This window comes from Scyliorhinus canicula, chromosome 6 (genome assembly GCF_902713615.1).
Source record: "Scyliorhinus canicula chromosome 6, sScyCan1.1, whole genome shotgun sequence".
Taxonomy (NCBI): Eukaryota; Metazoa; Chordata; class Chondrichthyes; order Carcharhiniformes; family Scyliorhinidae; genus Scyliorhinus; species Scyliorhinus canicula.
In genome coordinates this window covers 210,631,350-210,657,747 of record NC_052151.1, presented here as the reverse complement: position 1 = coordinate 210,657,747, position 26,398 = coordinate 210,631,350, and the positions used below count along the sequence as shown (strand labels likewise).

Below are 26,398 nucleotides of genomic sequence, written 5' to 3'. Positions count from 1 at the left end.
GATGTGAAATCTGAAAAAAAAACAGGAAATGATGGAAAATATTAGTGGGTCTGGCAGCATCTGTGAAGATAGAACCGAGCTAATATTTCAAGGCTGGGTCACTCTTCATCAGCGTAAAGCATTTAATCATTCAATCGTTGCTCACAGATATTGCTGAGAAACAGCCAAAATGTTCCTTCCGGAATTCCTCAGGTAAATCCTGCCATGCATCCAAAGGAAAATACTGCGGAAGCTGCGACTCTGCGTGCGAGTCTAAAAATGATCGGATTTAGGCTCAGAAAATGAGAGGATATCTTTGGAGCCAGACACAGTGTTAATGTTTAAAATCCGTGTGATCAATACTCCGAGCTGAAGCTCTGAGTACATGCAATGAAGTAGGTGAGGAAAATGGAATTTGCATGAAATATGGGAGCTATGGAAGGTTGAATAAAGTTTGACAAAATCAAGGTAAAGCAAACTAGAAGTTCGGTGCCACAGATATTCTGCATTCACCATTGAATTGGGAACATTTCTTCACAGGCTCCAAGTTTTGACCCCAAGGCACTGCTGAGATTTGAACTCAGAATCTCCTGTTTAATAGACAGGTACTTTAACCATCTAAGCCACAGCACCAACCTTGGTTGTGGGCTTGCAAGTTTAGAACAGATTTCAATTATTTTGATTAAACACCAGTATTGTTGATTTCTTATGCTGACTTTGAGAGTGCAAATTAAAATATTCATCTGCAATGGGCTTTTGAAAGTGTAAAAATTGCAGTAATTTCTGAAAGTTATTAATTTATTGCAGTCCTGCAGGAAGAAGTAAACAAACAGGAAATATTTTACGAATTTTGAAGTGATTAAACATGACCAGAAAACTATAGTGGCATAATGCAGGACAAGACCAGGAGCGAGTTTTACATTAACCGAAAATCTAGCAAAACTTCTTGATGGCTGTTGCAATTTGGCAAACCCAACATTGCCACGATTCTTCCACTTTTCATAATCAACCTGCATTTTCTATTCTTTTTTCCTACTGTTCATTGGGGAGCAAGCACCTTGAGACAAACTGAAAGCCCTGACAGGGACTTGAACCCTGGGCCCTCAGATTAAAAGTCTGATGCTCTACCGACTGAGCTACCAGGGCCCATTCTTAAACATTCCTCATTGCTCACTTCAAACTCTCATATTGTACCATTTGAATTTTCTTCATTGGTAATTCAGCCTCTCCTGCTCATTTTCCTCACAAGCAGAGCGGCAGCCTTCCTTTGGCTCCCTTTCTCAAATTCATCAGCTTGTACTTGCTTTTTACCAGTGACTTGTGATGTGACAACTGTTGTTACCCCGGGACGTGCACTGGTACTTCGAGACATTGAAGATTACATTTTGATGGTGAGAGATGAGTGGGAAGCAACAGAGACACAGATTTTATTTTTAGAGACTGAATAAAGGGTGTCATCTGATGTTTGTTGTGGCAGAGCGTGAACGCAAGTAAACCCATCTAGTAAAGGAGCAAATTATGCAAATTGCAAAGTTTCAGGGTGTAAAAGTGTGTCTGCACCACATCTTCATGGAAAACGCCCCATCATTTATCCCGCCCGATTCGTTCTTGCTAACATGCAGCAACATAAATCGTTCAATATAAAAGCAAATTACTGTGGATGTGAAATCTGTAAAAAAAACAGGAAATGATGGAAAATATCAGTGGGTCTGGCAGCATCTGTGAAGATAGAACCGAGCTAATATTTCAAGGCTGGGTCACTCTTCATCAGCGTAAAGCATTTAATCATTCAATCGTTGCTCACAGATATCGCTGAGAAACAGCCAAAATGTTCCTTCTGGAATTCCTCAGGTAAATCCTGTCATGCATCCAAAGGAAAATACTGCGGAAGCTGCGACTCTGCGTGCGAGTCTAAAAATGATAGGATTGAGGCTCAGAAAATGAGAGGATATCTTTGGAGCCAGACACAGTGTTAATGTTTAAAATCCGTGTGATCAATACTCCGAGCTGAAGCTCTGAGTACATGCAATGAAGTAGGTGAGGAAAATGGAATTTGCATGAAATATGGGAGCTATGGAAGGTTGAATAAAGTTTGACAAAAATCAAGGTAAAGCAAACTAGAATTTCGGTGCCACAGATATTCTGCCAACGTGTTCTGCATTCACCATTGAATTGGGATCATTTCATCACAGGGTCCAAGCTTTGACCCAAAGGCACTGCTGAGATTTGAACTCAGGATCTCTTGTTTACTAGACAGGCGCTTTAACCATCTAAGCCACAGCACCAACCTTGATTGTGAGCTTGCAAGTTTAGAACAGATTTCAATTATTTTGATTAAACACCAGTATTGTTGATTTCTTATGCTGACTTTGAGAGTGCAAATTAAAATATTCATCTGCAATGGGCTTTTGAAAGTGTAAAAATTGCAGTAATTTCTGAAAGTTATTAATTTATAGCAGTCCTGCAGGGAAGAAGTAAACAAACAGGAAATATTTTACGAATTTTGAAGTGATTAAACATGACCAGAAAACTATAGTGGCATAATGCAGGACAAGACCAGGAGCGAGTTTTTACATTAACCGAAAATCTAGCAAAACTTCTTGATGGCTGTTGCAATTTGGCAAACCCAACATTGCCACGATTCTTCCACTTTTCATATAATCAACCTGCATTTTCTAATTCTTTTTTCCTACTGTTCATTGGGGAGCAAGCGCCTTGAGACAAACTGAAAGCCCTGACAGGGACTTGAACCCTGGGCCCTCAGATTAAAAGTCTGATGCTCTACCGACTGAGCTACCAGGGCCCATTCTTAATCATTCCTCATTGCTCACTTCAAACTCTCATATTGTACCTTTTGAATTTTCTTCATTGGTAATTCAGCCTCTCCTGCTCATTTTCCTCACAAGCAGAGCCGCAGCCTTCCATTGGCTCCCTTTCTCAAATTCATCAGCTTGTACTTGCTTTTTACCAGTGACTTGTGATGTGACAACTGTTGTTACCCCGGGACGTGCACTGGTACTTCGAGACATTGAAGATTACATTTTGATGGTGAGAGATGAGTGGGAAGCAACAGAGACACAGATTTTATTTTTAGAGACAGAATAAAGGGTGTCATCTGATGTTTGTTGTGGCAGAGCGTGAACACAAGTAAGCCCATCTAGTAAAGGAGCAAATTATGCAAATTGCAAAGTTTCGGGGTGTAAAAGTGTGTCTGCACCACATCTTCATGGAAAACGCCCCATCATTTATCCCGCCCGATTCTTTCTTGCTAACATGCAGCAACATAAATCGTTCAACATAAAAGCAAATAACTGTGGATGTGAAATCTGAAAAAAAAACAGGAAATGATGGAAAATATTAGTGGGTCTGGCAGCATCTGTGAAGATAGAACCGAGCTAATATTTCAAGGCTGGGTCACTCTTCATCAGCGTAAAGCATTTAATCATTCAATCGTTGCTCACAGATATTGCTGAGAAACAGCCAAAATGTTCCTTCCGGAATTCCTCAGGTAAATCCTGCCATGCATCCAAAGGAAAATACTGCGGAAGCTGCGACTCTGCGTTCGAGTCTAAAAATGATCGGATTTAGGCTCAGAAAATGAGAGGATATTTTGGAGCCAGACACAGTGTTAATGTTTAAAATCCGTGTGATCAATACTCCGAGCTGAAGCTCTGAGTACATGCAATGAAGTAGGTGAGGAAAATGGAATTTGCATGAAATATGGGAGCTATGGAAGGTTGAATAAAGTTTGACAAAAATCAAGGTAAAGCAAACTAGAAGTTCGGTGCCACAGATATTCTGCATTCACCATTGAATTGGGAACATTTCTTCACAGGCTCCAAGTTTTGACCCCAAGGCACTGCTGAGATTTGAACTCAGAATCTCCTGTTTACTACACAGGCACTTTAACCATCTAAGCCACAGCACCAACCTTGGTTGTGGGCTTGCAAGTTTAGAACAGATTTCAATTATTTTGATTAAACACCAGTACTGTTGATTTCTTATGCTGACTTTGAGAGTGCAAATTAAAATATTCATCTGCAATGGGCTTTTGAAAGTGTAAAAATTGCAGTAATTTCTGAAAGTTATTAATTTATTGCAGTCCTGCATGGAAGAAGTAAACAAACAGGAAATATTTTACGAATTTTGAAGTGATTAAACATGACCAGAAAACTATAGTGGTATAATGCAGGACAAGACCAGGAGCGAGTTTTTACATTAACCGAAAATCTAGCAAAACTTCTTGATGGCTGTTGCAATTTGGAAAACCCAACATTGTCACGATTCTTCCACTTTTCATAAATCATCCTGCATTTTCGATTCTTTTTTCCTATTGTTCATCGGGGAGCAAGCACCTTGAGACAAATTGAAAGCCCTGACAGGAACTTGAACCCTGGGCCCTCAGATTAAAAGTCTGATGCTCTACCGGCTGAGCTACAAGGGCCCATTCGTAAACATTCCTCATTGCTCACTTCAAACTCTCATATTGTACCTTTTGAATTTTCTTCATAGTTCATTCAGCCTCTCCTGCTCATTTTCCTCACAAGCAGAGCGACAGCCTTCCTTTGGCTCCCTTTCTCAAATTCTTCAGCTTGTACTTGCTTTTTACCAGTGACTTGTGATGTGACAACTGTTGTTACCCAGGGACGTGCACTGGTACTTCGAGACATTGAAGATTACATTTTGATTGGTGAGAGATGAGTGGGAAGCAACAGAGGCACAGATTTTATTTTTAGAGACAGAATAAAGTGTGTCATCTGATGTTTGTTGTGGCAGAGCGTGAACGCAAGTAAACTCATCTAGTAAAGGAGCAAATTATGCAAATTGCAAAGTTTCGGGGTGTAAAAGTGTGTCTGCACCACATCTTCATGGAAAACGCCCCATCATTTATCCCGCCCGATTCTTTCTTGCTAACATGCAGCAACATAAATCGTTCAACATAAAAGCAAATAACTGTGGATGTGAAATCTGAAAAAAAACAGGAAATGATGGAAAATATTAGTGGGTCTGGCAGCATCTGTGAAGATAGAACCGAGCTAATATTTCAAGGCTGGGTCACTCTTCATCAGCGTAAAGCATTTAATCATTCAATCGTTGCTCACAGATATTGCTGAGAAACAGCCAAAATGTTCCTTCCGGAATTCCTCAGGTAAATCCTGCCATGCATCCAAAGGAAAATACTGCGGAAGCTGCGACTCTGCGTTCGAGTCTAAAAATGATCGGATTTAGGCTCAGAAAATGAGAGGATATCTTTGGAGCCAGACACAGTGTTAATGTTTAAAATCCGTGTGATCAATACTCCGAGCTGAAGCTCTGAGTACATGCAATGAAGTAGGTGAGGAAAATGGAATTTGCATGAAATATGGGAGCTATGGAAGGTTGAATAAAGTTTGACAAAAATCAAGGTAAAGCAAACTAGACGTTCCGTGCCACAGATATTCTGCATTCACCATTGAATTGGGAACATTTCTTCACAGGCTCCAAGTTTTGACCCCAAGGCACTGCTGAGATTTGAACTCAGAATCTCCTGTTTACTACACAGGAGCAACCGCGGACCTTCAATTAAACACACAGCGGTGGCGGCACTGTGGAGCAGGATTAGCTGTGCTGCCTCACAACGCTATGGATTCGGGTTCAACCCGGGCCTCGGGTCACTCTCCGTGTGGAGTTTGCACATTCTTCCCGTACCCCGCGTCTGCATGGGTCTCATCACCACAAAGCCAAAGGGTGGGTAGATTGGCCACACTCAATTGCCCATTCTTTGCAAAAAAAATAATTGGGTACCCTAATCTTAGAGGGAAAAAAAGAAGCACAGAGCCTTGCAGCGTGGGGCCCAGGCCATTATGTGTATGTTGGAAGGGTGGGGGCTGGAGAGAGAGAGAGATGCGGGGCACACTGAGAAGCTAATGTGTGGGAAGTCCATGAGAATACCCTAACGTTATTGTCAGTCTGAAATGTATGAATGTTTACGTTATCCATACTCAGTTAGTGATCTCCCACAGCCCTCTGGGGTGGGGGTGGGGGGGGGGGAGACAATTTCAAAGATTAACAGTCTTCTATCTGAAGAAATTCCGACTCACCTTGTTCCAATGTGCCATTCATTATATTGTGAAATTGTGCCCCTCGACTCAACAAACTTGGGAAACGTCGTACCTGCATCTCCCCTGTCCTTTGATCTAAGGACTCTTTTGGTTTCAATGCTGTTACCTCCGATTCTTCGAAACTCGAGAGAATAGAAGCCTAGGTTGCCCAACCTGTCTCCCTAAAACAGTGATCTCCGGAATAAGTTTGCTGAACCGTTGTTACACTCCTTCTCTGGTGGCTTTACAAGGCGCATAGTTAGAATCTAAAATGAACGGCCTGAGAATGTGGCGAAGACATATTCAATCAGAATTAAATTGAAAAAGCAACAATTCACAAAACAGCTATGAGGAGGTTGGAAAGTGAGTTGAGCTGAGTTGGTTTTGCAGGGAGCCGACATTGACAAATGGACAGAATGGCCAACAGCAGAGTTACAAACATGATGTCATTTGTTTCCATTCAAATAATAATTGAAATGAATTGGGCCAGGTAAATAGAACAGCCACATTTCCGAATACAGAGTGTCTGAAAAGAGACTCTGATGTTAGGGATTTAATGACAGAATGGTCAATCAGAATGAATGCCACCTCCGAAACAGTATACGTTCTCCAGGTATCTGCGTGGATCTCACCCTCAAAACACAAAGATGCAGGGATAGGCCAGGCTACATTTCCCCTTAATTGAAAACAATTTGGGAGCATTAACTTTATATTTATATGAATTTTAAATTTATATGAAAAATCTCTGAGACAGTATGAGATCAAGCGATGGAAGTCATGATGTTTACTGGAAATTCCCATCGCTGTTTAACACACCTTCCAATTATTAGAATGTGTCTAGTCAATGAGGAATAATGTGGTTCAATTAAATCCCGATGCCTCAACGTACATTACCTCAACAGAGAATTGTCACAGATGTCGTAATCTGTGTGTTAAACTTTTCAGAAAAAAAACAATTTGAATAATTTTGCAATGTCAGTATCTCCATGGAGATCCTGGAGTGTATAAAGTTAGAGCAAAGGGAATATATCACCCAGACTTTAATACAAAACACAGTCGACTGCTCAAAGGGACAGATTCAATTGGCGCAAAAATGCATCCACCAATTCAATGGGTCAGAAAAATATTTTATACGATTCTTGCAATTGTTGGTGTGACTTGTAAGTACCACAGACACATTTTGTTAAGTAAGCCCGTGTATGCGGTGTTTGTGCTATTATTCTGTGGATGAATACTTATAATGGTAACTTTGGTCGAATTATTAGTTATACACTCACACTTCAATAATATGAACGCAAAACATTTTTGTAATTCTCCGTGTGGTTATATTCTGCTCCATCTACTGCTCCAGGTTACAATGGTTGCATTCAGTGTAATGTTATGTCCCGTTGAATCAAATAACGATGCAGGAAACCAATGAGAAGAACATCGTAGCTATGAGAAGAAGGCATTAGTAGGTTCCCTGTCGCTGTAGAATTCTACTGAATGAGGTGACTAAATATAGCAGATCACCTAACCACAGTGCCTATGTCTTATTCTGTATCAGTGTTTGTCAATCTAAAATTTCACCCAGATTACTAACTTGGACTCAGCACATGAAAACAATGATATGCGTTTCATTGGATATCTGACATTGTGCAATTGTATTCAGTGTTTGACACCGTCTTGCACTTACTCCAAGTAGTGTTAATTACAGCACTTTCTGGTCCTGATCAATGTCGTTCCGAAAGGTAGTGTTGAGCGCATTGGGTTATGTGCAGTCTTTTTATAAATAATCAATCAGAATATCACAAACATACACTGATAACTATAATTAATTAAAACTCAAGTTACAGGTTTCACAGCAGGGAAATACGTCCGGAAATGGTTTCAATTTGTCTTCAGGATCGATCCGAGCTCCTCTGACCTCCATTCCATTCTCACACAAGTAAAAACTTTGCTTCTTCTGAAATGTTTTTCATCCCAATTACCCCAATCAGTAGCTTACCCACATTCTCACCACTTTCGGAATGAAACATTCTCTCTTGATCAATTTTGCGGATTTATGTGGATTTTAGCCTCATATTTCTGTAATCCAGAATTGGACACATGCACAGAGTCTCAGGTAACCTATCCATATTTCCATTCTCAAACCTCTTTGGAATTGTAAAGACCACCATTAGCTCTCACATCAGCCTTCTCTATGCAAGGCGCATATTTCCCGTTAATTCTCGCCTCATCGTTCTGTTATTTTGTTTAGACAGACGATGTGTACGTGTATCACATTCTCAACAATTTGTATTGTGATGGAAATCACGTTGAGTGGCTTTAATTGCAGGTCCGTAAAAATAATTCAGTCTGTCTTCTTGTGAACCAGCGGCAATGAACTCCGGTGCTTTGAAAACATTTACATTTACAGCGATAAGTTTGCAGGCCTAGTTCTTTCGAAGTGTAATAACTAATGCATCTGTTACCACGTACCACTGTCACTCTCAATGATCCGAGATGAATGTAATCTCTCTGTCTAATGAACTGCCACTGATCTGGGGGTTGGTGTCCGAGTCGAGGGAGGGATTTAAAGGTGAATTTGAATGCCAGCTGAAATCATGGTTGAAATTTGTTAACCTCTGACATTTATAACTCACCATTATTGGATATCAAATTCCACGCTGTGTATACTCAGAAAATGATTTTTTTGTCATGAAATTTGCTTGCCTTTCCATACAGTTAACGGAGTCGCAATCGTGACCCTGTCCCATGGAAATATTGGCCTCTCCACCTGCACCACTCGATATTTGGTGGCAATGGCGATGGCGGATCTACTGGTCATTATCACTGAGGTTATTTTCAACCGAATCATTAGTTATTATTTTCCAATAAGTCTCCTCAGAATCACCCCTGTGTGCAGTGTTATCTCTGTCCTGAGCCGTGCGGCCATAGACTGTTCTGTTTGGTTTACCGTCGCATTCACTTTTGATCGATTTGTGGCCATTTGCTGGTTGAAGCTGAAATCGAAATATTGCAGGAAGAGAACAGCGGCGGTGATACTGGCATATACCGGCATTTTGCTCTGTTTAAAAAATATTCCCATCTATTTCAGATTTAAACCCAGGTATATCGTCTACAATGTACCATTCTACTGTTCTAACAAACCAAGCTATTTTACTGACCCGAGATGGATTGGTTTTCGCAAGTTTGAGAAGATACTAACCCCATTGATACCGTTCGGGTTAATTCTGTTGCTTAATGCTTTGACAATCAATCATATTTTAGTGACCAGTCGAGTCCGTAAAACACTGAGGAGTCAGAGCAAGGCAGAGAATCACCGTGATCCCGAGATGGAGAGCAGAAAGAAGTCTATTGTTTTACTCTTCAGCATATCCGGCAGCTTCATACTCCTGTGGTTGGTGTACATTTTATATATTTTTAATGCAGCAAGCGGATTAGATGACGATGATTTTTATACCTTTGAGAACATCGCTTATATGCTGCGGAATTCAAGTTGCTGCACAAACACATTTATTTATGTGACAACTCAGTCCAAATTCAGAGAGTATTTGAAGAGGGCGGTGAAATATCCGTTTGCATCAATTATTAAATTAATTAATAAAGACAAAAATGGAAAGCAGCTCAAAGATCCAGAGTTGTGGAGCAAGAGGTGACTGCTGAAGGACTAATAGAAAAGGTCAGTAGGATTAAAAACATCGAAGTGTGTTCAGGGTAAGAGGAACAGAGTGACAGAGGATGAGTAGAAGATTAGCAAAGTGATCTGACACAGTGTTGAGCAGTGGTCCAAACACAAGGGAAGATTTCAGATCACCTGCGGTAACCCTGCAGCAGAGTCACAGACAGCAGAGGGCAGAGTGACGATGGCGACAGATGATATGTGGATTCCCGGCTATACGTTAACAGGAGTATCCTGGCGGGCGAGGAAGCAGAAACAAAGGATGAGAGATGATCTTTGGGATAGTGTACATAATGGGGCCAGGAGGATAATCAGAAAACTCCCCAAACGGACAGGAGGTAAAACAGCGAACACGGTCTCCCCAACTCCTTCTCTGGCTCCATTCCCATCTCCTGATACCTTCTCAACAAGAACAAACGTTCGTACAAAGACAAAAGTGTGAAACTGAATAAAGCTTGCTTGGGCAAAATATTACTTTAATTTTTTGTCTCCGTCCTTCTGCCCACCCGTCTGTCCGTCCATCTATTCATCCTTCCGCCCCTCCCTCTTTCTGCCCATTCCACACTCCGTCTGTCCCTCCGTCCATTTCTCCCTCCCTCTCTCCCTCCCTCTGCCTGTCCCTCCCAGTCATGCAGGACATCGATGAGACCACCTCTGGGTTGGATGGCATTGGTCTCATTATCTGAGGAACGATGCAAATGCATCAGAAACAGTTTGGAGACATTTCACTGGCAGAATAACAGGACTGGGCGAATTGTCTGATAAGGAAAACTGGGCGAAGTTAGGTTTGCATCTAGTAGAGTTTAAAAGACTGAAGGACGACTTGATGGAATATTTTAAGATCCTGAGGGGTATTTACAGGGTGGATTTGGAAAGGATGTTTCCTCTTGTGGGAGAATCTGGAACTAGAGGCCAATGTTTAAAATAAGTGAGTCGGACTGTTCCATCCTTCCAGTGAATCATGGATTAACTGATTTAAACCTGACCCTACATTCTTGACATTCCCCTTGAAAATCAAGGATGTATCCAGCTCAGCCTTAAAAACACTCAAAGACCACCTCAATTGCCCTTTAGAGGATGAGAGTTGAAAGATTCAAATCCAAATGAGCTACACCTTAGATTTAAACAGTAACCCGAGATCCAAATTCTCTGACAAGAGGAAACATCCTCTGTATATCTACACGGTCAACAAACCTCTGGATCATAAAAAGATTTGATCAAGGCGGCTCTTACTCTTCTAAACTCTAATGGGTAGAAACCTACCAACTCAAAGCTTTCCTCATCAGACACCCACTCATTCATGTTATTAGTCCAGTAAAGCTTCCCTGAACTGCATCTAATTAATTTTCATTTTTCCTGAAATACGGAGCCATATACCGTGCACTCCAAAGTCAGTCTCACCGATGCCTTCCGCAAGTGGAGTATTACATCCTGGCTTTTGGAAACAGCTGCCTCCCAACAGGCAATCGCATTTTGTTACATTCCTCATAACTTCCTGTACACATATACTAATCTTTTGTGATTCATGCACTAGGACACCCAGCTCCCTCCGCATCTCAGTGTTCTGCAATCTCTGACCAATTAGATGATTAGCTTAATTTTTATTTGTCTTCAAAAATGGAAAACTGTTTTTCTTTCACATTGGACCCATCTGCCAGATCTTTGCCCACTCACTCTACCCAACCATGGCTGTCTGCAGCCTCCTTATGTCCTCTTCTGAAATTACTTCCTTACCTATATTTCTGTGGCTAACTAACTTCACAAAAGTACCTTCAGTCCCTTCATCCAAGTCCGTTAAAAGAAACTCTAAAAATTACCAGCACTGATCCCTGTGCACATTACCAGTCACATTCTGCCAACCAGAAAATGATCCATTTATGTAAAATCTCTATTTCCTGTTGGGCAATCAATCTTCTATCCACGATGAAATGTTACTTCGTCATGAGTTTCTATTTTCCACAATAACCTTTAAAGAACACCTCATTAAATTCCTTCCAAGAATCTCAGTGCAGTACAGTTCCTCTCTATCCACAGCACATTGTTCCATAAAAGAAGCAATACGCTGTTTAAATGCGATTTCTCTTTCACAAAACCGTACTGATGGTGCCTGACTGTCTCGATTATTTATATGTGCCATGCGATAACATATTAAACAGTAGTTTATAATCTGTTCCCTCTGATTTCTTTTGAGTTACCTGATCTGCAGTTTCCTGTCTTCCGTCTCCCGACATTTCTGAATAGAGGCGTTATATTTTTTATCTTCCAATCTAATGGAAACTTTCCCTAATTTCAGGGATTTTGTAAAATTAACAGCAATGCATCAACTATCTCACTGGTCACTTCTCTCCATCATTTCGTATGTGGTGCATTTGGGTCACAGGATGTGTCTGCCCACAGACACAACAATGTTCTCAATTCCACTTCCCTGGTGAGAGTTCTTTTTCTGAGTCCCCGATCAATGGACTGAATTAGTCAATTGATTTGTTAGTGCTGGGGTAGATCTGGAGTATTACTAAACAAAATACTTTGCCCCTTGTAAATCTCGAATCTCTTTGCTGCCCACCTCCTAACACAGCCCCCGCACCCCCCCCCCCCCCCCCCCCGACCTTCCCCAACCTCCCCTCCCCATATCAGCGGCTGAACCTGGCTGCGTGGTAAGGTCCGCAGTCCAAGTGGGAGGTGAGAGATCCGGGGCTGGGAGTGATGGGCAATGAGGGGTAATGGTTTCCCTCAGCCTTTGTTGTTGGCTGCGCACCGTCCCCATGCCTCCCCCCCTGGAATACAGTTCAAATTACGCTGTGCGTAAATCCTCCCTTTCTCTTTCACGTTCCGGAGTCCTACAGAAATGAATGGCGTTGGAAGGTCTTCCAAACCATATCATTCTAACAAGTTGTATTAGCTCCTCTAGGCCGCACAGCCCTGCCGACCTCCGCAACACCGTCCAGCACCTATAATCCTACATTTATTTGCCATCTCCTCCTGATGCGATCACACTCCATTCCTTTGTAACGTACTGCATTCCCGACAATTTCCTCGTCTCTGCAAACTGCTGGATCCCTAAATATCCTATCTTATTTTTAGCGTCGTCCCAACCACTTCTATCTCTGTGATATCTTCCAACCTCCAACTCTCCCTGTATCTGTAAACTCGTCAAGGCCCTACCACTCTCCCTGAATCTGCATAACCTCCTGCAACCCCTTCAAATCTTCCTTTATCTGTAGGCCTCCTCTAGCCTCTCCACTCTTTCTGTATCTTTCTAACCTCCGCTGCTCACCACAACTCTCACACTCTCTGTACCCTTCCGAGTCCTGACAACAATCCAGGATATCTGTGCATCGCCATTATGCCTCCCCATATCTTCATCACTGATCGCTCCACCATTGGAGGGCATTCCTGCAGCAGTTTGACAGACAAGCCCTGGGATTCCATCTGCCACAACCTCAACCCCTTCCTTGCTGTCATATAGTTAGCATCATGACATCCTTCTCTCCACCATAACATGTCCTTACAATTGGTATAAATATGAACTGTTTATAATTTTCCTGAGGAGTCTTAAAATGGTTTACTGCAAGAAATTAGTCCAATCAATATTCGCTGTTTTCAACTAAACCCGTCTGTACCTCCTATCTCTCTCTCTTCCTGTCTCCCATTATCTCTGACACTTGTGTATCTCTCTGACGCGTTCATTCTCCCGCTATCATTCACTTCCCATATCTTTCTCACCTGCCCATTTTGTGTCTCACATTCCACACGATTCTTTCCATCTGTTTTCCATGCAGCCACATTTCCACTCGTCTTACCTTCAGGTTTCACTGCCTGCTTTTCACCTGAGGAAGGAGCTGCGTTCCGAAAGCTCGTGTTTGAATCAAACCTGTTGGACTATAACCTGGTGTTGTAAGACTTCTTACTGTGCTTTTTAAAACACATTTTCTCTCTTTCTCGTTTATCTTTCTTTTCTCTGATTCTTCACCTCTATCCGTCTGCCCATATCTCGATTCGCTTTCTCTAGTTCTCTGTTCTGTTTTATCTCCCTTCATTTCTCTCCTCCCCCTCCCTGTTTACTCCCTCTCTTTCTCTCCTCTGACTCCTCTTTCAATCTGCCTCGATTACACTTTTCCTTTCAATTTGTATCCGTCCCTCTTCAGTTCTACCTTTGCTATTGACTGTATTTCTCGTTTACTCATTGCTGACGAATTCCCACCTCTTCCACCCCCCCCCCCCCCCCCACCCCCACCCCCTCCATCATCCTGCACTGCTCTCTATCCTTTCCAAATTCACTCAGCTTTCTCCTCTGCCCTGTGGGCGCTCTTTTGTCTCTGTCTCGCAATTCTCTCTTCTCACATTTCTTCCCTTTCTCCCAATAACGTCTATAGCTATATTTATCACTCCACACCTCTCAGTCACTCACCGCTACATCGCTCCCTTATATTTATCTCTCTCCTCTTGCTATTGTGTCCCTTTCTCTTCTTTTCTCTCTCTCTCCACCTCAGTCTGTGTTCGGATCCGAATGATAATAATGTTGTGGAGGGCCTGGCTCCGTGCCGTGGGTTCCATGAATCCATTAAAAGGCATTTGGCCAGATACGTGGATAGGAAAGGTTAAGGGGGCTCCGGGCCAAATGTAGGGAAATAGGGTTAGCTTAGATGGACGTTTTGATTGTCATGGACCAGTTTCGGCCGAAGGGCCTGGATCCATGTCGTAGATTCTATGATTTGAACTCGCCAGTACACTCAAGAGGAAGCTGCCAACACTCATCACAAATATTCCCAAGAGATTATGGCACTGCTGAGAAAAAACAGAAACTACTTTCAGCTGGAGAAACCTCAGCATTCACAAATTGCTCGAAATAAATCATACTCTGGACACACCGCTGAAACAATGGGTACATTTACTAACTTCCAAGGCGTTCATTCCTCTTTCAAAGGTTTGAGAACTCTTCCTTCATGGAGGTGATCGTCCTTCAGTATTGCAGTGCCTCTGTCTATTTACTTTCACTCCCAAGAAAACAACAAAATATTCAACATTACAACTCATACTGTGGGTATTTGTGTTCTGGCCTTTTATCTCCTCAGCATCTTTGAAAACTGCAGGTCCCTAATCTGCCTTGATCTTATATGTCCCACTGCTAGGATGTTTGCTGTGCAGTTCCATGTGTGTGATTATTTTGGCTGACCCCATTGGGGATATCTGACTGTACCCAAAAGTATCCTCCACCAGCAAAATTCTTTCTGTTTAGCCACCTGTGTGGCATTTCCCCCCAATTTCTGACAGCTACAAAAACTTTGCAACTGTGTTGACTCTTGCTTATACAGCATTACTTTGTCTGGATAGGCTTTCTTTCTCCATTATGATGTGTCGTCTTTTACCGCCTTGACCTCCATCCGTCTGTTGAAGTGTGTCCAGGCGAGGAATAGTAAATCACCTGAATACGCTATCTTAGGCCATAAGACCGAAAGACACACAAGCAGAATTAAGCCATTCAGCCCATCGAGCCTGTCCCGCCAGTCATAAATCCATAGAATCCATACAGTGCAGAAGGATGCCAACTGGCCCATCGAGCCTGCACTGGCCCTTCGTTAGAGCACCCTACTCAAGCCCACGCCTCTACACTATCCTTTTAAGCCACCTATTCTTTTGGACACGGGGATAATTTGTCATTGCCAATCCATCTAACCTGCATATCTTTGGGCCGTGGGAAGAAACCGGACACCCTGAGGAAGCCCACGCAGACACGGGGCGAAAGAGCAAACTCAAAGCAGACACTCAGCAGAGGCCAGGATTGAACTGGGGTCTCTGAAGCTGTGAGGCCTTTTAATAGAGCTGTGAACTCTCAACACCTTCACTCTATCTCGGCCTCCCAGTCTTCTGTAAGTTTCAATGAGATCGCCCCTCATCCTTCCAAACTGCATCGAGTACAGACCCAGAATCCACAACTGCTCCTCATATAACAAGTCCTTCATTCCGGGGATCATTCTTGTGATCCACATCCGGACCCTCTCCAAGGCCAGCACAGCCTCAGATACGGGTCTGATACTGCTCACAATACTCCAGTTGGGGTCTGACCAGGGCTAAATAGCCTCAATAGAACATCACTGCTCTTGTATTCTAGCCCGAGTGGCATGAAGGCTAACACTGCATTTGCCTTCCTAACTGCCATCTGAACCTGCATGTCAATCTTAAGAGAATTCTGAACTAGGACGCCCAAGTCCCAGTGTGCTTCTGATTGCAGAAGCCATTTAGAAAACAGTCAATGCTTCTATTGTTCTAAACAATGTGCACATCACACATTTCTATATTGTATTCACTCTTCCACTTCTTTGCCCAGTCCCCAGACTTGTACACGTCCTTCTGAAGATTCCTGGGGAATCATATAACTCGGGCTGCAGATAAGGCTTTAAACTAAATAGCGGTGGTGTGTGTGTGTGTGTGTGTGTGTTTGGGTGGGTGGGTGGGGGGGGGGGGGTGTAGTTAATTGTACGGAAGAATACAAAAGCTCTGGTTCATCAACAACCTGTCCCTCTACGTATCTTTGAATCATCTTCAAACTTTGCAACAGTACCCTCAGTTCCTTCTTCCAGATCATTCATATATCTCCTGATAATCTGTGGTCTCAACACTGACCCCTGCGGAACACAACTATTCACTGGCTGCCATCCTGAACCGGACCCCTTCATCCCAAGTCTCTGTGTTCTGTCAATCAGCCAATCTGTTATCCATGCCCGTACCTTCCACCTAACACCATGGGCTCTTTTCTTATGTAGCAGCCTCTTGTATGGCACCTTGTCAAAGGCCTTCTGGAAGTCCAAATAGATAACATCCACTGGTTCTCCTTTGTCCAACTTCCTCGTTGCCTCCTTAAAAAATCTAATAGAATTGTCAGGCATGACCTTCCTTTGATGAAGCCGTGCTGACTGACTCCTATTTTACCATGAACCTCTAAGTAATCCGCAACCGCAAATTTAATAATAGACTTCAAAATCCTAAAACAACCGAAGTCAGGCTAAATGGTCTATAATTTCCTCTTTTCTGCCTCTGTTTTTAAATGAGGTGTTACATTAGCCATATTCATTTGGATACCTTCCTGCATCCGGTGATTCCTAGAAGACCACCAGCAATGTCTCAGTAATCTCCTCAGCCATGGCCTCCAGAGCCCTGCGGTGATTTATGCAACCTCACACCTTTCAGTATCCCGAGGACTTTCTCCGAAGTGATGCCGCTTTACTCAACTCTTCCACTGACTCATTTGAAGTTCAGATATGCCACTGGTGTCTTCAGCTGTTAAGACTGACTCAGAGTGCCTATTCAGTTCTTCTGCCGTTCCGTTGTTCCCTATTCCTACCTCTCCAGCCTCATTTGTCAGTGGTCCATAATTTTCTTTCACTTACCTTCTACTCTTCGATAAAAAAAACTCTTGCAATCTTTGTTTATAATACTAGGAAGATTACACTCATATTCTATCTTCTCCCCCCCCCCCCCGCCAACCCCGCCTTATTGCTTTCTTAGTTGTCCTCTGCTTGTTTTTAAAGATATCCCGATTCTCTGGTTTACCACAAATCCTCGCCACATTGTATGCTTTTTCCTTTGCTTTTATGCTGTCCTCGACTTCTCTTGTCTGCCATGGTTGCCATGTTCTCCTGAACATGTTTTCTCCTCCTTGGGATGACCCCTCGAGACCCCTGACGTTGTTGATAGGGACCTTTCAGGACCGTCTTGAAAAATACATGAATAGATGGGAACAGAGGGATATGGACCATAGATGTGGAGACGGTTCTAGGTTAGAAGGGTAACATTGCTGGCACAGGCTTCGAAGGATGAATGGCATGTTGGCGCAATGTACTTTCCTTTGTTCTTTGTTCATTGACCGGTAAGTTGAGAAGACGGTGAGGAAACACACCCACAATCAAGAAAGTTATGGTAAATCCTTCTCAAACTCTTTGTCATCCACAACAGAGAATAATATTTGATGAAATATTGCCTGATATATGAATTTCTACTCTCTTTGGGCAGGAATAGAAAATCTGAGGTTGTTGTTACCTTGAATTTAAAGTGAATATTTGATAAAACTGTTCAAATCTGGATAGATTGGACTTCAGGTGACGTCATGTGAGGCAAGTCGCACGAAAGGCACGACGGCTGCACGGTAGCACAGTGTCTAGCACTGTGGCTTCACAGCACAAGGTCCCAGGTCCAATTCCCCGCTGGGTCACTGTCTGTGCGGAGTCTGCACGTTCTCCCCATGTTTGCGTGTGTTTCCTCCGGGTTCTCCGGTTTCCTCCCACAGTCCAAAGATGTGCAGGTTAGGTGGATTGGCCATGATAAATTGCCCTTATTGTCCAAAAAAGGATAGGAGGGGTTAGTGGGTTATGGGGATAGAGTGGAAGTGAGGGGTTAAGTGGGTTATGGGGATAGAGTGGAAGTGAGGGGTTAAGTGGGTTGGTGCAGATTCGATGGGCCGAATGGCCTCCTTTTGCACTGTATGTTCTATGTAAATGTTGCACCTGCCAGGGTCTTTCTTTCCTGATCCCTTTAGCCCGTCTTTCGGGATTTCTGTGCCCACGCCCACTTGGCTGAAGTCGGGAACATTACTACGAAAGACCTCACTGGGAAGGAAACGATGGCTGGTACTCGAGCAAAGGTATCTGATTGGGAAAAGGTGCTGGAGGTATCTGCGGCCATTACATGTTAGCTTCTGGCTGCTGTTGAGTAAAGAGTCAAGAGTTCTGCTCCTTTTCACGAATACCTTTATTTTCCTTGCACGCACTCTATACAAAACTCTATCACCACATCACATGTCACAAGCGCCACCTGCAACCCCTTTACATAATCAGTGTCAATTATTGGATACTTAGCATCAACGAGACATCTTAAGCGGGAGGGGGAGCAGCCCCAAGTCGTAGTCCACATTGGCACTAACGACATAGGTAGGAAAGGGGAGAAGGATGTCAGGCAGGCCTTTAGGGAGCTAGGATGGAAGCTCAGAGCGAGAACAAACAGAGTTGTTATCTCTGGGTTGTTGCCCGTGCCACGTGATAGTGAGATGAGGAATAGGGAGAGAGAGCAATTAAACACGTGGCTACAGGGATGGTGCAGGCGGGAGGGATTCAGATTTCTGGATAACTGGGGCTCTTTCTGGGGAAGGTGGGACCTCTATAGACAGGATGGTCTACATCTGAACCTGAGGGGCACCAATATCCTGGGGGGGAGATTTGTTAGTACTCTTTGGGGGGGTTTAAACTAATTCAGCAGGGGCATGGGAACCTGGATTGTAGTTTTGGGGTGCGAGAGATTGAGAGTAGAGAGGTCAGGAGCACAGTTTTGACTTCGCAGGAGGGCGGCGGCAGTGTTCAGGTCTGTGGTTTGAAGTGTGTCTATTTCAATGCCAGGAGTATACGAAATAAGGTAGGGGAACTGGCAGCATGGGTAGGTACCTGGGACTTCGATGTTGTGGCCATTTCAGAGACATGGATAGAGCAGGGACAGGAATGGTTGTTGCAGGTTCCGGGGTTTAGGTGCTTTAGTAAGGTCAGAGAAGGGGGCAAAAGAGGGGGAGGTGTGGCGCTGCTAGTCAAGGACAGTATTACGGTGGTAGAAAGGATGCAAGATGGGGACTCTTCTTCCGAGGTAGTATGGGCTGAGGTTAGAAACAGGAAAGGAGAGGTCACCCTGTTGGGAGTTTTCTATAGGCCACCTAATAGTTCTAGAGATGTAGAGGAAAGGATGGCGAAGATGATTCTGGAAAAGAGCGAAAGTAACAGGGTAGTTGTTATGGGAGACTTTAACTTTCCTAATATTGACTGGAAAAGATATAGTTCGAGTACATTGGATGGGTCGTTCTTTGTACAATGTGTGCAGGAGGGTTTTCTGACACAATATGTTGACAGGCCAACAAGAGGTGAGGCCACTTTGGATTTGGTTTTGGGTAATGAACCAGGCCAGGTGTTAGATCTGGAGGTAGGTGAACACTTTGGAGACAGTGACCACAATTCGGTGACCTTTACGTTAGTGATGGAAAGGGATAAGTATACCCCGCAGAGCAAGAGTTATAGCTGGGGGAAGGGCAATTATGATGCCATTAGACATGACTTAGGATGTGTTGGTTGGAGAAGTAGGCTGCAAGGGTTGGGCACACTGGATATGTGGAGCTTGTTCAAGGAACAGCTATTGCATGTTCTTGATAAGTACGTACCAGTCAGGCAGGGAGGAAGGGGTCGAGCGAGGGAACCGTGGTTTACCAAAGAAGTGGAATCTCTTGTTAAGAGGAAGAAGGAGGCCTATGTGAAGATGAGGCGTGAAGTTTCAGTTGGGGCGCTTGATAGTTACAAGGAAGCGAGGAAGGATCTAAAGAGAGAGCTGAGACGAGCAAGGAGGGGACATGAGAAGTCTTTGGCAGGTAGGATCAAGGAAAACCCAAAAGCTTTCTATAGGTATGTCAGGAATAAAAGAATGACTAGGGTAAGAGTAGGGCCAGTCAAGGACAGTGGTGGGAAGTTGTGTGTGGAGGCTGAGGAGATAAGCGAGATACTAAATGAATACTTTTCGTCAGTATTCACTCAAGAAAAAGATAATATTGTGGAGGAGAATGCTGAAACCCAGGCTATTAGAATAGATGGCATTGAGGTGCGTAGGGAAGAAGTGTTGGCAATTCTGGACAAGGTGAAAATAGATAAGTCCCCGGGGCCGGATGGGATTTATCCTAGGATTCTCTGGGAAGCCAGGGAAGAGATTGCTGAGCCTTTGGCTTTGATTTTTAGGTCATCATTGGCTACAGGAATAGTGCCAGAGGACTGGAGGATAGCAAATGTGGTCCCTTTGTTCAAGAAGGGGAGTAGAGATAACCCCGGTAACTATAGGCCGGTGAGCCTAACGTCTGTGGTGGGTAAAGTCTTGGAGAGGATTATAAAAGATACGATTTATAATCATCTAGATAGGAATAATATGATTAGGGATAGTCAGCATGGTTTTGTGAAGGGTAGGTCATGCCTCACAAACCTTATCGAGTTCTTTGAGAAGGTGACTGAACAGGTAGACGAGGGTAGAGCAGTTGATGTGGTGTATATGGATTTCAGTAAAGCGTTTGATAAGGTTCCCCACGGTCGGCTATTGCAGAAAATACGGAGGCTGGGGATTGAGGGTGATTTAGAGATGTGGATCAGAAATTGGCTAGTTGAAAGAAGACAGAGAGTGGTAGTTGATGGGAAATGTTCAGAATGGAGTTCAGTTACGAGTGGCGTACCACAAGGATCTGTTCTGGGGCCGTTGCTGTTTGTCATTTTTATAAATGACCTAGAGGAGGGCGCAGAAGGATGGGTGAGTAAATTTGCAGACGACACAAAAGTCGGTGGAGTTGTAGACAGTGCGGAAGGATGTTGCAGGTTACAGAGGGACATAGATAAGCTGCAGAGCTGGGCTGAGAGGTGGCAAATGGAGTTTAATGTGGAGAAGTGTGAGGTGATTCACTTTGGAAAGAATAACAGGAATGCGGAATATTTGGCTAATGGTAAAATTCTTGGTAGTGTGGATGAGCAGAGGGATCTCGGTGTCCATGTACATAGATCCCTGAAAGTTGCCACCCAGGTTGATAGGGTTGTGAAGAAGGCCTATGGTGTGTTGGCCTTTATTGGTAGAGGGATTGAGTTCCGGAGCCATGAGGTCATGATGCAGCTGTACCAAACTCTGGTACGGCCGCATTTGGAGTATTGCGTACAGTTCTGGTCGCCTCATTATAGGAAGGACGTGGAAGCTTTGGAACGGGTGCAGAGGAGATTTACCAGGATGTTGCCTGGTATGGAGGGAAAATCTTATGAGGAAAGGCTGATGGACTTGAGGTTGTTTTCGTTAGAGAGAAGAAGGTTAAGAGGTGACTTAATAGAGGCATACAAAATGATCAGAGGGTTAGATAGGCTGGACAGCGAGAGCCTTCTCCCGCGGATGGAGGTGGCTAGCACGAGGGGACATAGCCTTAAATTGAGAGGTAATAGATATAGGACAGAGGTCAGAGGTGGGTTTTTTACGCAAAGAGTGGTGAGGCCGTGGAATGCCCTACCTGCAACAGTAGTGAACTCGCCAACATTGAGAGCATTTAAAAATTTATTGGATAAGCATATGGATGATAAGGGGATAGTGTAGGTTAGATGGCCTTTAGTTTTTTTTTCCATGTCGGTGCAACATCGAGGGCCGAAGGGCCTGTACTGCGCTGTATCGTTCTATGTTCTATGTAATTGGAATGCTTCTTAACGAATTCCTTAACATTGCAGTGGAGCTAGCTGCAGTAATGGTGCAGGAACTGGAGGAATTTGGGAATCAGGTGGACAGACAGTTTGAGCTTCAAGGTAAAGAGATAAAGGTATCTTTTAATGCTGCTTTCAAGGAGTAATTGGGCCCAATTGAGGAGCACCTGGGTAAGACATCGGAGGCTGTTAAAGAGCAAGGTAAGGTGTTGAAGGGCCTGGAGGAGCCTGTGTCGTAGCATCATGGGTGGTTTGCCTCGTTGGAAGAACAGTTGCTGTTTGCGCTGGAGAGTAACAAGGGCCTAAGAGCAACAGTGGAAGATCTGAAGAACAGGTCGAGGCGATTGAACCACAGGATGGCCGGACTGCTGGAGAGAGTGGAGGGCTCGATGACAACTGAATACTTCTCGGAGATGGTCTCTCGGCTGGTGGTTGTGGCGGGTCGTGGGTGGGGGCGTGGGATGAGGTGTTTACTTTTCCGGAGATGGTGAGGACCCATTGGGCACTCCGGCAGAAGCCACAGCTGATTAAGCTGCCACATACAGTGATTATCCGCTTTCATTGTTTCCAGACATAGGAGGAATACTGCAGAAGGATAGGAAGAACCGGTACATTAACTGACAATGAGACGTGCGGCCCTTAACAAGGTGAAGGCGTGTTTTTCTGCAAAGGAGTGTCTGGGGTGGTATGTCCGGCGTGAGTGAGAGTAAGGTGGAGTTAAAAGATCAATTTCAAGATATGCCAGAACTGACAGAGCCCTTCATGGGAAAGAAGGGACTGGGACCGCTGTGAGGTGGTTGTTGGGGACATTGTATACTGTTATGGGCCAGGGTTTAGAGAATCCCAAAGTGTATCATGGAGTTCACCTGACCCACCACATTCAATAGATTGTGGTTCTGGGGAGCACACGGGCCTACTTCAGAGGGGTGGTGCAACAGAGTTAAAGTACTTTGAAATTAAAACACTGTTTATTTATGAAATCAGTGAACACTTTATAAACCCACAGTAAACATTTGAACAACTATCAACACCAATCATCCCACAGATATAAAATTCTATAAGTAACCCTTAACCTTTCCCTGCAACATCCAGAAGACAAAATACCTTTTTAACACAGAGATCAGGGTGGAATTCTCTACTGACAGCAGTTATCACATTGAATTACCATAATAATCTAAGCAGACACCAGAATGTGGCGACTAGGGGCTTTTCACAGTAACTTCATTGAAGCCTGCTTGTGACAAAAATCGATGCTAGATACAAAATCACACATATGATCAGGAGAAAGTCTTTAGATTCCAGAGAGAGTCTTGCGCAGCTGCTTGCTTTTCCTGTAGCTATCCAGCTCTCGAAACCAAATTAAACACACCCTGTAGCAGACAGTCCAAAGCGAAAGGACAAGCAGACAGACAGCCGAGCTCCACACATTCTATGACATCACTGCAGCTATTCGATAAACACCCATTTCTTAAAGGTACATCCACTACAGCAATTTCATAAGCACCAGACCTTAACGGTTCTCTCACATGACACCTCCCCCTAGAAAGAAAATAAACCATCAACTTCAAGATGGTTTCTTTTTTCACCTTTTCACTATCCTTTAAGTAGCATTGACAGTGAATATACGTTTTTTTTCAAAAAATAAAACACGCAAACATTTAATAATAACCTTGTCCATTTTAGTTCTTCTTCCTGCACCGAACCTGCTTCTTGTCATAACATTCGTGGCAAAGCATTGACTATCACGTTTTCTCGTTCTGCTACATATTATTTTTGAATGAAATGACTGTTACAATAAACTCCATCGAAACAGTCTTGCATTGTTTTCCGAAAACTCCCCAAAAACATCAATGGATTTTGATCAGTGTATATAGTTCTGTCAGACGGATTGCTGGTCACATAAATGTGAAAATGTTGCAAAGCCAGCACCAAACTCAAAGTCTCCTTCTCAATCGTTGAAAACTTTTTCTGGTCATAATTCAATTTATTTGAAAAATAACCAATACAACTGCACGTCCGCCCACATCACTCGCATCAACAGCCACTTTGAATGGTTTGGTATAATTTGGGATGGCTAACACAGGAGTAGTGGTTAATAGAGCCTTCAGGCAATCAAATGTCTGTTGACACTCCGCTGTCCAGTTAAATATGCTACCCTTCTTTAGCAAGTCGGTCAGTGGAGCAACCACACTGCTAAAATTTGGCACAAATTTCCAATAGAATCCACTCATGCCAAGAAATCGCATTATTTCCCTTTGTGTCGATGGTATTGAGAACTCCCCAATAACATTTGTTTTCACATCCCGTGGGTCCATTCGACCCGGCCGATTGTATGGCCCAAGAAAGTGACTTGGGCTTTTCCAAATTGACTTTCGGCGAGGTTCATCTCCAAACCCGCCTCCTGAAGTCGATCAAATAGCTCCATCAGATATTTTAAATGTTCTTTCCATGTCTGGCTGAAAATTACCAGATCGTCGATGTATTTCGCACAATTGGGTAATACTGAAACAACTCTGTTATTTAACCGTTGAAATGTGGCTGGGCGTTTTTCAAGCAAAATGGCATAACTTTGAATTGGTATATATCATCTGGAGTCACAAAAGCTGCAATCCCCTTGGCCCTTTCGGATAAAGGCACCTGCCAGTAACCTTTAAGCAAATCCAGTTTGGAAATATAAGCTGATTGTCCCACTTTCTCAATGCAATCCTCAAAACGTGGGATTGGATAAGAATCCGTTCTTGAAACTGCATTAACTTTTATATAGTCCACACACAACCGTTGGTTACCATCTAGTTTAGGCACCATCACTATGGGTGAGCTCCATTGGCTACAACCCACTTCAATTATGCCAATTGTAAGCATACTCTCAATTTCCTTGTTAACCTGTCCCAGTTTGAAATGGTTAAGTCCATATGGATGTTGTTTAATTGGAACAGCATTTCCCACATCTACATCATGGATAGCCATTTTAGTGCTTCCAACGTATCTCCGCAAACTTGTTCATGTGACATCAATAACGCTTTCAGGTCAGCCCGTTTTTCATCTGGAAGGTACCTCAACAATTTATCCCAATTTTTAAGAACATCCTCGTTTCCCAATTTAATTTGAGGTATGTCAAAATCAAAGTCATCTGGATTTGGTTCGGCAGTTTGTTAGAATCATTAAAATCTCACGCTTTAGCTCTCCTTCCCTTTCAAAGTACCTTTTAAACATATTTACATGACACACTCAGTAATTTGTCATTCTATCTGCCGTTTTTACCACATGTTTCGCCTCATTTAATTTCCTTTCCATTTGATGAGATCCACAAAACCTTGCTTTTAAAGGTTCACCTACCACTGGTAACAATATTAAAACTTGATCTCCACTGGAAAAACTACGAACTTTGGATTTCTTGTCCACTACCCGTTTCATCACATGTTGTGCATTTTTTAAAATGCTGTCTCACCAATTCACCTGTTCAACTTAATCGTGCCCTAAAATTTGACACGTAATCAAATAATGTAAGTTCAGTTGTCTCACTCACTAATTTTCCCTGAATCAATTTAAGTGGTCCTCTTACCTCATGACCAAAAATTAGTTCAAAAGGACTGAAATTGGTTGACTCATTCGGTGCATCCCTCATTGCAAACAGTATGAATGGAATTCCTTGATCCCAATCCTCTGGATAATCTTGACAATAAGCCCTCAACATTGTCTTCGTGTCTGATGCCACCTTTCTAATGCGCACTGTGATTCTGGACGGTACACAGTTGATTTAAGTTGATTTATTCCAAAGCTATCCATAACTTCTTTGAATAACTTTGAAGTAAAATCCGATCCTTGATCCGATTGTATTTCTGTGGGTAGTCCATATCTATGAAAGAAATGAAGTAACTCCTCCACAATCCATTTCGCTGTGCTATTACGTACTGGAATGGCATCTGGAAACCTAGTAGACACACCCATTATAGTCAAAAGATATTGATTCCCACTTTTTGTATTAGGAAGCGGTCCTATGCAATCAATTAAGACCCTTGTAAAAAGTTCCTCAAATGCTGGAATGTGTTTTAGGGGCGCTGGTTTTATCACTGCTTGAGGTTTCCCTCTCAGTTGACATGTGTGACTTGATGGACAAAATTTAACTACATCTGTATGTAGTCCAGGTCAATAAATATGTTTTTGGGTTTCAGCTTGAGTTTTCCTTACTACCCAATGACGTCCCACTGGTACCTCAAATGCTACTCGCAACATCTCCTTTCTCTACCCTACCGGCAATAGCACTTGAAGAACTTCGGCCCGGATTTCATCGACCTGCATATCTGAAGGTTTCTATTTTATCATTAAGACATTATTTTTACGTTAATAACATTCCGGTATACACGCAGATTCCTCTTCCGTGTACGATTCGAATACATCCGTTTTATTTCTAAAACTTTCTGTTGTTACTCCGCCAATTTTTCTGAACA

General features: G+C 43.1%; 5 non-coding genes across 5 annotated transcripts; all 5 read right to left on the bottom strand.

Moving 5' to 3' along the window:
• Positions 1 to 538: 538 nt before the first annotated feature.
• On the bottom strand, positions 539 to 612 carry trnan-auu. The gene has a single exon. It is a non-coding gene; the product is annotated as a tRNA-Asn (tRNA).
• Positions 613 to 1,052: 440 nt separating this feature from the next.
• Positions 1,053 to 1,125, bottom strand: trnak-uuu. Its single transcript has one exon. It is a non-coding gene; the product is annotated as a tRNA-Lys (tRNA).
• A 1,065-nt stretch (positions 1,126 to 2,190) lies between these two features.
• Positions 2,191 to 2,264, bottom strand: trnat-agu. The gene has a single exon. It is a non-coding gene; the product is annotated as a tRNA-Thr (tRNA).
• A 445-nt stretch (positions 2,265 to 2,709) lies between these two features.
• trnak-uuu lies at positions 2,710 to 2,782 on the bottom strand. The gene has a single exon. It is a non-coding gene; the product is annotated as a tRNA-Lys (tRNA).
• A 1,568-nt stretch (positions 2,783 to 4,350) lies between these two features.
• trnak-uuu lies at positions 4,351 to 4,423 on the bottom strand. Its single transcript has one exon. It is a non-coding gene; the product is annotated as a tRNA-Lys (tRNA).
• Between the last annotated feature and the right edge of the window lie 21,975 nt (positions 4,424 to 26,398).